Here is a 16,205-nt window from a genome sequence, read left to right on the forward strand (position 1 = left end):
ATTCAGTTATTCTAAATTCCTAATTCTTTGCATTTTCAAAACCAAAATGGGCTTGAGATAATGAGCACTGCTATTTGCACTTGCAATCTACGGATTGCTCCTGTGAGTAAGCAATTATATTAAACGCTGTAGGCACATAACAAAAGTGCATTTTTCTCTCCCTTGTATGCAAGGCTTACTTCAATTCATGTGATGTGGTTCTTTCAGGTTAGGAAGTTTAGAGTGTATTTATAACAGAGTTTTCACAGTGTATAGGCAGCCTTCTCTCTCTTACCCCGATTAAAGGACTCTGGATATATCCTTTTCGCTTTCTGACAATATAGCAGCTTAACAGTATATTTGACTGGTAATTTTATAAAAGTGCAAAGAATCAACAACAAGCTCACGCATCCCCTGTGTCATGTTGATGCTACAGCCAGAATGACTTGGCCATTTCAAAATACATGTTAAGGAAACAAGAATCTATTTTGGATTGTTAGTGGTTTTTTTCTTACCTGAAATGATCTCATTAGCTGCCTTCTGTCCCTCAGAAGCGGCTAAAATTCCACTTTTTCCACATTGCAAATAGCAGCTGCTTCAGCACTGTAGTGGAAGAAAGCCCTTCCGTCAAACAATATAGTGCTTTTATATTACAACATATCACACACACAATTGATCGTAATAAAGCAAAGCCTCAGGAGGGCCTTCTAACATGTGAAAGCATACAGATTTTTTTAAAGCAGCAAGTCTATTTGGTTTGAGCTTGTCAGGGTAGTTTGCATGGCTCCCATGCCAGAGGTACGATAGCCGGAGTGCACAGCATTGATGGAAGCACTGGCTGTGAAGCCTATGCACCTGGTAGGCTCAAGTGTTAGAGCCACAGGGTCCTCCAAGCCTCTGAGGTCTGGGCACCCAGATCAGGGCCTCTCCCTACCCAGCTCCTGCTGCCCCAGGACTCTCAGCGCCTGTCAGGAGGAGCATGTGCTCCCCCAAGCTTCTCCTTGCAGCTCCTTGGATTATTTAATCTTTAAAAGTCCATCTGTCAAGGAGCAGAAGTTGAAACCAGCTGCTCATTCATGGAGAGCATCACCAGGCAATTATTGCCAAAGACTACCTCAAAAAGTCCAAATTTCAATATGCCTTTCAAATTCAGTGTGCTTTGAGTTGAAACAGATGAACTGCAAAGAAAGATGTAAAAATCCTTTGTACTGCTAAGCAGTATTAATGGAGTAAAATGATGATGGGACTTAAAGACCCCCAAGGTAATGACAATTTGAATGGTAACAATTACTGTCGTGATGAACGGCAGTAAAAGGTCTGCATCAACCTAATACTGTAAACACAGGCAAACAAATTTTCCACTTCTCCAGCTTCTAACTCTGCCCTAATATATCCTATGTGGAACTATTGCTTCTCGGTTTCTGAGCACACCTTATATTCAGCGCTGCAACTGATGACACAATTCTTTATCACAATTCTTTATCTCTTTGATAAACACTCTTCTCATCCTCTGATTTCTTTTTTATGACCTCTTTTTCGTTATTACCTTACCATTAATCTCTATTTACTCCCTGACTTCTCTTTCCCAGTGTTTCCTCCCCTATTTCTTCAGGTCTTAACAAGTTTGATGTATCGTAGTATTGGGGGGAGGGAGGAATCTTCTCTGAAGTAGCATTTAACAAAGCTAAGGTTAAAAGAGGGGCAACGGGATCTAATGTCATTATATATTTAAATACTGCTAATAGTGCATGAGCAGGCATGCCAGGATTCACCAGCTGTCCCTAAAGGTACAAGCCAGCTTTCTGTCTCCTAACATTATAGCCCAGTTTAACCTCTGTTGTAACATATCTCAGCACAAAAAGAAAATAATATCTGCTCCACCAGAACTGGAGCTCTAATTTATCTGCTTTCAGAAATATGTTGTTCTGTAGAGTTAGAAATGTAAAGATTACATTCAGCGTTATAGATAGCTAACATAGCAGAAGTTTGATGGTATTATAGTATTTGTTAAAGCAGAGTGGGTAAGCTTGCATAACGGGAGAAGATTCTTCACAGATATATATAAAAGATGTACATACAGTTATATCTATCTATATAGATAGATATATATATTTAGTATATAATAATAGTGATAATAAATAATATTTTATATATGGATGAACTATTATACTATAAAAAAAAAGCAGAATTTGGCTTAAATTTGAGACATGCATGGGAAATAGTTCTGGACACAGAAACATGCAAGAAATTAAGCCACAATTTAGCAGAGGCAAGAAGGTAATTGCGCTGCCTCCAGCTAATAGAACAGCCATTGAGTTGCAGCTAATAATATCTGATCTAGACAGTTTCAAATGTTTCGGTTAATTGGCACCTAAATGCAGTTAGAAAACAACAGATCAAAATTTATGAGGACATTCTCACTCCCTGCCCCCACTATTAGGAAGCAAAAATAGGGTCTACAAATTAGAAAGAGAATTAATAAGTAATTAATAAGTAAGTGTGTGGATACAAAGAATCTGGATACTTCATTTTGGCTATGTTCATCTGGGGGTGCAACTTCTAGTGTTTGCCTTTGGCTCTTCCAGGCTAGCGCATATACCATTTTTCTTGATTAATTCAGTGTCTGAAAAGGATTTAGTCTTGTCTTGGATACCCATCTGGGACAAAATGCTCTCTGGCAGCCTTCTATGCCTGTATCTTCCAGTCTTCCTTCAGACCTTCAGCAAAAGCAGTTTTACATCATAAAAAAGTTCTCTGAAATTCTTCTCAGACAAGCTGGTATTTTGTTAGGGCTTTTTTCACCCAAGAGAGATTATGTGACTGCTCACTTATAAGCATCCTTTAGCTCCACTGTCCTTATAATTTGTCTAGGTTAATAACATATACTGGGTACCACATCTTCAGCGAGCTTCCACAGCTCTCAAATGCCATCAGTGGAAGATTATGGCAATGAAGTAGGCTTCAGTTCAGCAATCCAAACAGATTCAGTAGTGAGTTCTGTTCTGATGAAGTCTCCATTACAAACACAGAAGCCCCTGGCAACAATTAACTTTGGCAAATTTTTGGAAATCTGGTTTATGTGGCTGGCTGCTGGAGGTAGAAACATATTTCACACATTATGCAATATATAACCAACTTCACCACAGCTAAAAGTTTAGAACTGCTCCACATTAAGAAGAAAATACTTCACTCTTTCGTTTAATCCTTCATAATTTAAATAAAATGTCTCAGATTGCATCCAGTCTTTCATAGTGTATTTTCTAATAGTGCCTGCATTAAGCAACCCTTGTCCTTATGTAAGTTCCTGTACCTACAAAACTATTTCACTTAACTGTTTCTAAAACAACTTTTCAGTTCTAACACTGCCAGAAAAGTTTCAGATAAAGTATCTGTCCCTCTCGTTCTTTTCTTGTATGCACCAATGCTTTGAAAATGAAGCCAGGTCTCAAAAATCAGACCTAGATTGAGAAGAGGCAGTACAGCTACAGAAGCCAGCTGTGATGCACGAGTGAAGCTCTGACTGCTGAAACTACAGCTGAAGTTCAAAAGCCTAAGCACAAAAGGTCTGAAGATTTTTTTAATAACCTGGCCTCATTCTGAAGGAGAATTAGGAATTAGAAAGGAAAAAGAAAGGTGTGGCACACGATCAGCTGAGGATGTAAGCCGCGCTCAGCAAACCAAAGTCATGATTTGACGTGGTTTCCTCTGCAGGCAAATTCTTGGGTATGTAATGCTCCCGCTCTGGGTCACTTCAGGGAACTTCTACCATGCACAAAGAGATTCTGGAAGTAGGGTGCACACCATGTAAAAGTACAAACCAATTCATTATTGTCCAATACACAAAAAATGATTAATAGGATTAATGAGCTACCAATCCGATGGTTGAGAAGTTCACTGCTCCAGAGAGTTTACCAACATTTGCCAGCCAGGCAAATCATGTGAGGAGGCTTTTTCTCTGTTTGTCCTTGGGACAGGCTGATCCTCAGTACTGCAGAGTTGCCATCTTCGGTCTCCTTGTTTTCTCCTTAGGATTGTATATCTTTCCATGTTTGTTTCTTTTGAATCCTTGAGCTGCCAACTATACCCTCTCACTATCCTTCTCTCTGCAGTTTCACCTTTCTTGTTTCTGCATGGCTCTATTCTATGTAGGCTTTTACAGCCCTTTCTGTCAGTTTAACAGGTTTCTCAGAAGTCTAAGCCGAGGTTACACAAGCATGCTGTGTGCAGGCCGAGTCTTGGATCATAGACAGCTGAACCGCTGGGAGGAGGGTTACAGGTATGACAGGCTATTCTGGAAAAAACTACTGACATTATCTTATGAAGAGCCATCTCTTTTATTGTCAGATCACGTTGCTGCGAGGGAGCAGAGAGCAACAACACACACTTACTAAAATAAAAGAACCTCTTTGCATCTCATCCAACTCTGACACAGCAGTGATAGCAGCAGAGGATTCATTGTTTAGGAGCACTGATCACACAAAAGCAGATAGAAGTACGTAACAGACCTCTTCATTTGTACTAAGAAGTTAAGCAACAATAAGCCTACTTATGCCTGCAGATGGTTCAGTGCCTGTAATGTTTGGCTTGGGTTTTAATGCAGAAATATCAAAAGCTGTTAGTGGCAATGCTGAATGACCTCCTGCCTACAGTCAGTGATTTTCTTTTAATACTGAACACATACTACAGAGTGACTGATCATATTTTGAGTTTCATTAGGCAGTCACAAATGGAAGGAAAAGAGGCACTAGCTAACTGTCTCTGCCCTGGCGAGCAATTGCAGGATAAACCACTGTCAGCCCTCATGGATAAGAGCCTGCACACTCTGGGAATGCATCAGCATAGGAAAGGTTGCGGTGTATAACCAGCCTCTGCAACATGTGCCAGATGTGACACTGCAGGAAAAACACAGGAAGAAACAAAAAGGCATAACGGATATAATGGCCTTACATGTGGCACTCAGTCTCTCTTGTGAGATGAATAAAGTTCCATATCTTACCACGTAATCACATCTAACTGCATAAACCCACTGCTTTATTAAGTTGAATAGCTAAATCAGTGTTTTCTATCTTTTCTCAGTTGGCAGGCCCTTAAAATTGTTCCAATATTCCAATACTGAAAATGTAAACCAACTTACAATTAGCATGTTTTCCCAGTTATTCTTCTTGATCCCTGAAAAGAAAGACATTAACCTCAGGACAACAGGTCAGAAGCCACTGAACTAGACCATTTGGCATAAGCACAGGTCTGCGCTTGGACCATTCCCAGTCACACATACACAGGGCTGCTGAAAGAAGCTTGCAGTAAAAGTAGTTAAGCATTTTCAAAGCCCCTCCAACCGCTGTGAAGAGACGGAAAAATGACAAATACAGCAGACATAAGCCACCTCACTATAACGCTTGTTCTTTTTTAATGTCCCAGCGTCCTTCCACTCCTTGCAGTAAGGTTTGTCTTGCCAAACACATTGTATTAAGCACTAATATCAATAGATTTCATCTTGAATGCTTGAATGTTTAGAAAATTAACTATGGTAAGTGTTTCTAGAAAACTGTTACAAATGCTGTAAGCTTGTGGAAATTGCAATTACTAAACAAAAATTCCTGGTAACTTGAAAGCTTTCTGAAGTAACTTTGAAGGAGTCTGTATATGTCAGATTCCACCTGCCTAAACTTACGTCCACTGTTGCTTTGAAATGATTGGAAGCATCACTTCTGATGACAAAGCAAGGAGCATTATCTGTTTATACCAATGGTTTTGACTCCTAAAATGAATTTTGAGCTGTAGGCCTTTCAATAGTGAACACACTATTGAAGATTTCTACTTGCTACACTTAGGTATTCACAATCTGGCTACAACGAGCCTTACTTGATCTGAGAATAAGGAGGGAACTGCATGATTGCACGAAATCCCAAGCTATCTTTTATGAATTATTTAATCCTACAAAGCATACTTCCCTCGATTCATTACTTTATTGATGATATTTGCTGATTGAAAATTTACAGTAGTACTTGCCTCCACTAATCATCAGATCAAAGAAGGCTGTTAGGGTTTTAATTTCAGTAACGCTTTTTAAGAATGTCTTCTGATTTGAGAAAACTAACTTTTCTCATCCACCTGGGCATTTTCTTTTCTTCCTCCCTCCTGATTCTACCCTCAAAAGAAAAGAAAAGTTAATCTGTCAAATCTTTCTTTCTCTAATTCTGAGACTTTTAAAGATGGCAGAGGCTTTCAGAGGTCTTTTCAACTTAGTCTTACAACCATAAAAAATTGACAGACCTCTGCAAGCAAGAAAAAGGAGAACGTGATAGATCTGTCAAAGACTAGGTGGATAAAAATGAATGTAACAGGACATATATATGCCTTTTTCTGCTGTAAGTGAAAGAAAACCTCTTCAGTCACCAGCAGGAACACTCTGTTCCTCATCTTCCACTCACACCAGGTTTACGGCTTTGTCCCCCTGTGAGCAGAGGGATGATGTCTCCTATTCAGTCCAGCAGTATCGGACCTGATGATATTGATGATACCCGATGATGCAATTTTAGAATCCTGTAACCTCAAGGCCATTGTAGACGAATTGCTACCACACTTTCCAGAACAGGGGAATCTTAGTCTGTTCCAGATCTCTCAAAAGTAATGTAACTTTCACTGCTGTATTTCAACTTTCATACAGGTATCTATCCCCTGAGCTGTATGGTAGAGTAAAATCTGAGGTCAACACAGAACAAACTGCAGTGTGATCTTATATAGGAAATGTTAATAGGTCACTCATAAATTATTGCTGCTCTCCTTAAATAAGCCAACTGGTCTCAATATACCATTTTTAGACAGCTTGCCCTTATTGAGACAGGTTTTTCAGAGCAAGAGGCAAAGCTAAATAGCATTGACTGGAATATGTGGCAAACTTAATTGCAAATCCATGGCTGTGCCCCTGGGCTTCTGGTCCAACAAACAAACAATTTCTCCCAGCCAGGCTTCTTTTTCCCCACATTTGTTTGCATTTCAAGCACCTGGTCTCCAGACATCACAGATTTTTCAGAGAAAATCCCAGCAAATGAAAAACAAAAAACAATAAAATAAACTACCTTGTTACAGGAAAGACTCCTTAGGCCCTCTGATTTATTCCAGTGCTGAGCAAACCGAGCACCTTTGCAGCAGGCTTTGCCAGTTTTCCAAAATAACTGCTGGAAATTAGAGTCTGCTTTTCATACTCTCCTCATCCATAGAGGGAAGCTGTTTCTCCAGAGGGTCAAAGCATAGCTTCATCCAAAGTTCTACAGTGGTTCTGGTCTGGATTCTAAACAAAAATAAGAGGCTTGTGTTGGTTTCTCCACTCCTGAACTACCCTTCCCAAGGTACTTCCCTCCTCCCCCAGCAGCTGTGAACCCAGCTGGGCCACAATTTAAAAGTGAATGTAGCAGGCCGATGCTTGCTCCAGGGGCTACTGTGCCTGAAAAAGGAGTAGATATTTAAAACAACACGGGAAAGGAACTATGGGGAAAAATAAAAATAAAAAAAAAAAGAGGGAGGCTGTTGTCAGTGCTGAAAATAAGGTGCTGAAGTACACAATTACCTGTACAGTGAAAAATAATTTCCATTTTAGATGATAAGGACGTTAAATGGTTTTTTTTGCCTTATCATTTAAATTGCAAAATTTTATATTGAATGTCAAAGGAAACTTTTTATTTATGAAGCAGAAAAAAGGTATATTTAGAAGTTTGAACTCACAGATGAATGAGTAACTAACTACAGGCTGCAATGGTCTGCAACACCTATACCACATTTAGCAGCAGCAGAGCTTGCATTACAGGCTGTAATTCTTTGATCTCATAACCGTGGCACCGAGTATAGGAAATCAGTGGAAGGAATTGTGTTTACTCTCCACCTCAGCTGCCTAATGACAAGCTTACAGACAGGATCTGGGAAACACAAACGCTTTCATAGTGGTATGACATGAGGAAAGCTCGAAAAATTCCTGATTTCCCTGGGATATAAAAGTCTTGTGAATAATTGCCTGGCATTGTGGAAGATGATAAAGAAAACAAAGAATTTGTGCTAATTTTCAAAAACAACCGATTATGTACTTAGCCTAAGAGCTTGCATTATTTGTCAACCTGCTATAATTGTTCTGATAACATAACGCATGTTTTATCTCATGAGGTACCAAAGGCCACATGTGCTGCTGACTAGCCTGGGTAGATTTAGAATAATTAAAAAAGAGACTAATACAATCTGACAATTGCTGATAAACAATGTGAAAATAGATGCAGAGCACACTGTCTTAATCGGTGATTCAAGTCACTGTTTATGTTGGAAATGATGTAAATAAATAGATACCCATTTTGGTCAATTTGGCCAGAAAAATTATCTTTTTAAAAACCACATGTGACCTCTTTAAGGAAGAAAAAGATACGTTTTTCTCTATCTTTGAAAAAGTTCACTTGGGCATGTTATCATCTCTTTAAGCTATTTATATCCCTGACTTACTAAAAATCTAAAAAACATTAAAAATATTTGTGTTGTCTTTTAGAACTAGCCAGAGTTCACCTTGATACTTAGTAATCGTGCATGTTCTACACAGATTTTTTCTTATCACTTCTCATATGAAAGTTGACAGTAGAAAAATTGCATCTTTTTATAGAGGAGATTATGACTTAGAAGTGTAATAAAAGAGAAAGTGCAGTGGATTTGGAAGCATTCACTGAACATTATTTTTTTCAATAATAAATGAATGCAATAGCAAATTCTAATCTCTCGAGTCACGGTCATCATTTTAGCACAGCTCTGTGACTTTTTTTTTTTTCCATAATATTAAGTTAGAATTTTTTTAGCAGAATTACACAGCAAATATTTTTGTCATAATGCAGATTTGCTTATTTTGTCTCCTGGATCAAATATAAGCCACATGGTACAGGTGTGCTGATATGGTTTATTCGTCTTCTATGGAAAAAAAAATAGTTAAAAAATTAAAACTCTCAAAAAAAAATCTTCAGAAATAAAACAATTTTAGAACTTAGGACCTTAGAGCTAAAGTAAACAGGGTAGCCACAGCATAAATGAATCTCACACAAGGGTCCATTCTAAATGATAGAATATTCCTTTGCAAGAAATTAACTGATGAAATAACACATCCATTTATGACGAGGAAAACATATCAAAAATTCTGAAGGGGGGTGAAGGTGGGAAAAAAAAAAAACTGAGAGTATTAATTTAGGGACACTCTGCCCTCAAATGCTATGATTGCTCTATGTGAATATTAGTATTGCAATAACTCTAGCTAGTATGACTTCTAAAACCAATTTTATTTAATAGCTCTTTTTGCCCAGTTACGGATAACTCATTTTCCTTTGAAGCAGAATTTTCATTATTACTTTTTCTCATTATTATATCTTCCAAAATCTTTTCCATGTTCCTGTTTTGACACGTCTAGCCATAGTTTATAAACTTTGGAAGTTTAACTATTCTAGTAAATTATAATACATCTAGTAGACTTTAAAATAAAAAATGTGGATAATTTGAGCAATCTTAACTTTCTACCAAGTGTAAAGCACTATCTTAAATCAAAATTAATCTGTGCCTAGAGTATCCCCTGCACTCTGACATAAGAACATGTAAAAATATTGTGAGTGATACAGTAGATTAAATAGATAACTTGTTTCACCTGACACAGTTACTGATATGGCTCCAGTTCAAGAAAGTTTCTGTGTTGAAGATGTTTACAGGTGGCTAAAGTCAATGAAGTTGGGCAGATGCTGAAATGCTTTCTTGAAAAGGACTTCACTACAGGCTGCAGCGCTTCCCTGAATGGGAACTACTTGTCATCAAAACCCATTTGATTCACAAAACCAAATACATAAATAAATACATAATTAAAAAAAAAAACCCACCACACAAATAACATACATTTCTTGTGACTATTACAGCTGAAATCCTGCAAATTCTTCCTCACATAATAAAATATTATTGTTAATGGGAATAGCTGTAATCAGAAAAAAAAATGCTGGAATGTTAAATTTGGTCTAGTCTCTGTAAAAGCAGGAAGATCAGTCACCAGATTGTCTTCTAGGTCCTGGTGTATCAATTCCTTTAATATTTGCTCAGGTATTTTGCCCGGCATTAGACTTTGACTAACGATTACTGATTTCCAGATTTTACTCCTTTTTATTCATTCATCCATGCTTATGAAAATGTTTAAAATGTATTGATTACCACTACTGCATACTTCTCAGTTTTAATTAGTGACCTGTTCTCACCGATCGTCTTCCAGTATCGTCAGGATGTCTACTAAAAGCTTTGCTTTATCGAAAGTCTCCGTTTGTCCATAGAATGTGGATTTTGCTTTTGTATTTACTCACAGATCTGTGCTCATTGGTAAACTGTGTTATACTTCACTTGCTTGGATTTTTAAACTTCTTTGAATATATGTAAACTCTAGGAACTCAAAAGGAGTTAGTAAGTACTGGTGACTCATCTCTCTTTCTTTCAAATGGTTTTCAAGATCAAAAATCAAGTTAAAGGGTACAGAAGAAAAACAGCTCAATACAGTGGTCCCTCATAGCCTTCTAAAACGAAGCTTTAAATCTAAATGTGTAACGAACTCCTCTGAGGATCTGAACTAGTTTGCCAGTGCTACAGCACAGATCCATTACCTGAGTTAAAGCAGGAGTAGTAAATAGCAGTAGCAGACTATTATTCTCTATTTAGACTAGTCACTACGGAGAAACCCAGTGCACCAGCTGCACTGAGAAAAAGACTTTGTGTGTAACCCAAATTAACCGATGTGATAGAAAATTCCAGTGGAGAGGCAATCTCTGTTTCAAGCTGAGCTTACAGGTCAACTTAAAGACAACTGAGCACCTCAGATAAATGAGGGAACAATGAATAAAGAACAATGAGAAGGTAAGAGGATGGATAGCAAAGAGACAGAAAGTGCTGCTGTGAATGCAGCTGTAGAGAACAAAGTGATAAAATTAAGATTTAAAAATTATATGAAAGTCATTACATATAGCGAGAGAACAAACTAAAATATTCTGGCAGCGATGCATGGAGAACGGCAGGACCCAAGAGTACTGACGCAGAATATGTCAGCTTGCCAAGTCTCGCTTGGGGAAACAATGCTACTAATATTCCTGCATGGACTGGAGGAAAACAATTAGGTATTGGAATACAAAAAAATGGGAAGCTGAAACAGGCTTATTTGCTTAGTGTGTAGCTAGGATATTTAGAGAAACCAATCATAGAAAAATCAACTTCTAATGATTTTAAAAAACTTCACACAGTTCAAATTAAATTAATGGATAAATAAAAATAGGCTTGCAATTCAGGTTCCTAATGTCTCAGCATCAAGTGTGCTAGGCCTAACTAGATAAGAAAATAACAATATTTAAAGATAAGCACAGACCAAAAAAATGGCAAAATATTGATAATCAAAGCTAATGTGTTTATTAGAGGTCAGAAAGTGTCATAAAGTGAGAATCAAAACAATTCACGTGAAAAAGTAGCCGAGATTCTTCAGCCTCATACAAAACTATATGGCAAGAAAAAAACCCAAGGCACTCTCTTTTTAGGATGAAGAAGGAACTAAAGATAGTCTACGTGTGCCCTCAAATGAGTCTCCTCCTTTAGTTTTCCATGTGAATGAAGACTCTGAATATTAGGGCAAAAATAGCTAATACAAATGGCAGGAGAAAATGGAAATGGATGTTATAACATCCATGGTAAAATCGAAGTCCAACAGTTGATACGTTCAGACAAGCGTGGATGCGGAAGCGATGGCAGGCAATCTTCACTCCAGAATTCTGAAATAACCGACATGGGAAACTGCAAGTTTGTAATAAATACATAAAATCAGGAATGGTATATATGTGGAACAGCAAATGCGATTCTTATCCATAAGAACATGGAAAGGAAGAGAAACACAGTATCAGCAAACATGAACTTTAGAAATATGCAAAGCTGCTGAAAGCAATCTGAAGGAGGAAAAAAAAGGCTTGGAAACATGGGTAAATAGAAAAGGGGATAAATTTGTTTGGTTTTTGGTTTGGTTTGGGGTTTTTGGGGTTTGGGTTTTTTTTTTCAGAAAGGGAGATTATTCTAGGATGATGAATATTCCATTACCTGCCTTTGATTAGGTTACTAATTTTCTAGAGAAATTAAATAGAGTCATCTATCAGGACTTCAATCAAAATGTGAGTGGATGTCATGTGGGAAAAAATTAGATAGGCTGGAGAAGGTGATTAGGAAAAAGCTGTGAAGAGGGTAAGGTATGGTTTAACAGGTTGTGTTCAAGGTCTGGAAGGAAATAACTAATAGGGTTCATCAAAGATTGATCTTGGGACCACTACTATTCAATAAATTAATTAGCGATTCCAGCATAAAATTTAGGACCTTGCTATTGAAACATGCTGCTGACACAGAACCGGTAGGCAGTCAGTAGCGTGAAGGATCTGGGTAACATATTGGAACAACTGGAACAAGAGAGAGAAAATATAATTGTGATGTATTCTTGAAAAGGAAAATACAGTAACACCATGTATCAGAGAATGTATTTCCAACAGAGATAGATTAGGCATTAATGGTGTTCCACAAGACTACTAACATCTAAATTTGGATGTTCACCCACATTCAAAAAAGATTAATTCCAATGGGAATAGACAAAAGAAAAGTTTTACTAGACTAACACGGGAAATGGAGTGCTATTGCCTGAGAGAGACTGCCTGGCTCACATAATTAATAAAATTTGAGAGGGAATCTGTACCTTATAAATTTTTGGGGGCTACACATTGTCAGAAGGAGGAAGAGGAGTTCATTAAGATGAATCAGTGACTGTAAAAGGACAAGTGTGTATAAAACCAGATATCAAATACAGTAAATCTGGAAACTAGAAGTTAGAAGAAGGTTTTCAAATGCCAGAGGAGCGAATTTTTGGAACAGCTTCCTAATGCAGAACAGGACTCCCCCCACTCCTAACTAGCTAATTTAAAGACGGATCTTGAAGTTTCCAAAAAGAACCTACACTTCACAGTCTGCAGCCAAGGGAGATGGACTGAATGACACAGGCAGCTCTTTCCAGTCCAGTGTTCCTAATATTTGGAAACACAGTGAGGAATCTTAGGAGTAAGAAGAGCAAAGGTTGATGGCAGCATTTTAAATTAACTCAGAGGAATGAGATTTGAGAATTGAATTGAGGTTGAATGACAGATGGGTTTGACGCTAACTACAGGTTTCACTTGTTTGTCCTTATAAACTACTTGATAAAGGAATAAAAATTGCTATTGACTTTGTGCACAAGCATTAGAGATTATGTGTTAATCAGATATTTTTCACTGTCTTGTAGCAGCCAAGATGGTTTAGTAGGACCCTGAGCTCTTAGTTTAGTTTTTCCACAGCTGGCTCATCAATCCATTTCTAGAGAGATTAGGATTACTTCCTGCAGTATACAACCGTTATTTCCTGAGATGAACCAACTATTTGTTATTGTGCCTTAAAATTAGACCAGAAAATTTTCCCTTCCCCATTTAAATGACGTTTGAAGATCGTGCTAACATGCCAAAGCAAGGGAATGCAAAGCTCAGGCCTTACATTCTGTTCTTAACCAACACTACTGTGACTTTTCTGGGAAGTAATACAAATAACAATAATACTTATCACTTACTGTGCACGGTGCTTTTCATCTTCAAAGCGCTTTACAAATATTTACTGCTAGTTAATCTGGAAAAAGTATGATTTAAGGCCAGCTTCTGATAGCTTGTGTGACAAAGTTAATGTCATTTAAATCGAGTCTGTTTGTATTTAATAGGATAGAACTACAGTACTTCAGTTTAAACACTATTGTTCCATTAAAAGCCAATTACAGAAATTCAGCTTTCCCTGAATTCGTAGAGCACAGCTTTTCATTTTAAAAAAAGATCTATCTAAATACTTCATCCGAATTTAGTCTTCATAATTCCAACTAATTGCATAACAGTCTTTTCACCCAGCTGCACAATGCAATTCGTCATGAGGAAAGAAAAATCCTCGCGCGGCACTTGCAGGCAGTACCGCCTGCGAGCAGTAGATAGCGCTCAAGATGTTTCCATTTATTAGAAGGACCCGCGACGGGCCCACCGCCGACGTGGGAGCCCGGCACGGGCCAGCTCCTACCTACCTGCCTCATCCCTGCCCAGGGTGCCCAACACGGGAGCCCTGGTCGGCTCAACGGTGCGCTTCCTTACGGTTAAGCCAATAACTGGTTCATCTGCACGTGCAAAAATACCATTTCAGTACCACAGAAAATACCATTTTCCAATACTAAACACACGCACAGCAGCATTTAACTATTTTCCATCCAGGATGCGAAGACAAACTTTTGGATTTAAATTCTAATAGGTAAATCCTAACATATTTTATGCTGATCATTCTATATTAAAAATAAAATCAAATGGTAGCACAACAGGTTGAAGACCACTAAAATAAACACTTTAAAAAGAACTTTTAAATATTGGTACAAAAAGTAACCACATGAATTACATTGACATATTGACTCACTGCTTCAGTTTTTTCCTCCGAATCTTTGAATCTGCTGCAAATGAACCCATTTTAGGGTTGTTCAGTTTGTATGTATTTTCCTTTGCTATGGATCGAGCATCTTTTCTGAACCCAAATGAGAGAAAGCAATTTGTGGCTCGATCGCGTCCACATAATACGTTTTATGAGACACCTAGCAGCAGAGCTAGGAAAGGAACCACTAGGATATAACAACTAAATAACCACAGTCGTTATCTGGTAAAATCATGGCTGCTCTCAAGTGCAATGGAAGGGCTTGCAAAGCTGTTTCCACTGGCAAGGATTTTAGCGGGTGAAAATACAAAGGTAGTCAAAATGTTACCTGAACACAGACCTAGTGAGAAGATGAGACAGGGCAGCTGAGAATTAAGAGGAAACTAATCCACAAATGACAGGCAGGGTTTGGAAACTGAAACCACCACCTCCACTTCAGCCCAGATGGCAGAGAGCTTGCGTATCACACCGCGTGTGAATTACCGACTAGTAAACGCTGGCACTGCCAGACTTGACGCAGGCGTATCCGTTACGGGTAGCGGTGCCACCGCTCCAGTCCCAGGCCACGTGGGAGGCACGTGTGCCGAACGTGGCCGGGGTTTCCATCCGACCCCAGCCTCCCACACTCAAAACTTTATTTCCCCTTTCAAGGTTGCCGCGTTACAAGGTTGTCGCTCCTGCAGCTCGAAAGCACAGGAACAAAAGTTTCAGGTCGCTCATGCCTATCTCAAAAACAGGTCCGGAGTGTATTCATTAATTTATGTTATTAAATGGATATTACCTCAGAGTGACTTCTTTGGAGACGGATTCTCCAGCCCTCTGGGCTCCCAGCATGCTCAGGCGCCATTACCCAGGCCCCGCTTGCCCCGTGGTGCCAGCAGCACCGCCCTTCCCCGCTCCCCTGCGCAGCTCAAGCCCTACGCAAGGAGCCCACTAGGTCCGGAGTGTATTCATTAATTTATGTTATTAAATGGATATTACCTCAGAGTGACTTCTTTGGAGACGGATTCTCCAGCCCTCTGGGCTCCCAGCATGCTCAGGCGCCATTACCCAGGCCCCGCTTGCCCCGTGGTGCCAGCAGCACCGCCCTTCCCCGCTCCCCTGCGCAGCTCAAGCCCTACGCAAGGAGCCCACTGACCCTGTCCTCTTCCCCGCTCCCCTGCCCAGCTCAAGCCCTACGCAAGGAGCCCACTTGAACTTGACCCTGTCCCCGCACCCAATTGAGGGTACGCGCCATCCTCAGTTGACAGTTATATGGTGTCCCCAGGGCAGGCTGAGGGCCCTAGCCAGGCGGGCGGTTGCCAGGACAGGCTGCAGGGCCCAACCATCCCACCATGTCTCCTCACAGCTGGGGAGAAGAAACACGTTGAGTTTCCCCAAAGGACCACGGCTGCCCACCCCTGTGTGGGTGCCAGGGGGGCAGATCCACCTGAGAGAAATGGAGCTGTGACAGTGGGTTTCCTATAAAAATGGGACCGGGGGTGAACATTAAGTCAAACCCTTCACCTGTCTCTCCTTTTACACCATGGTGGGAGGCCAACGGCAGGGCTGGGCAGCAGAGCCTCCCTGAGGGAAGGCAGCGCCGGGGTGGCTTCCCCCGCGGCAAAGCCAGGCTCTGGCCCCGAGGGCTGCCATTCCCCTCCGGGCAGGGCGGCGGGCGGTGGCTGGGGGCGGAGGAGGGGCCGCCGTGGCTT

The sequence above is a fragment of the Aptenodytes forsteri genome, unplaced genomic scaffold (assembly GCF_000699145.1).
Source record: "Aptenodytes forsteri isolate BGI_AS27 unplaced genomic scaffold, ASM69914v1 Scaffold11, whole genome shotgun sequence".
Taxonomy (NCBI): domain Eukaryota; kingdom Metazoa; phylum Chordata; class Aves; order Sphenisciformes; family Spheniscidae; genus Aptenodytes; species Aptenodytes forsteri.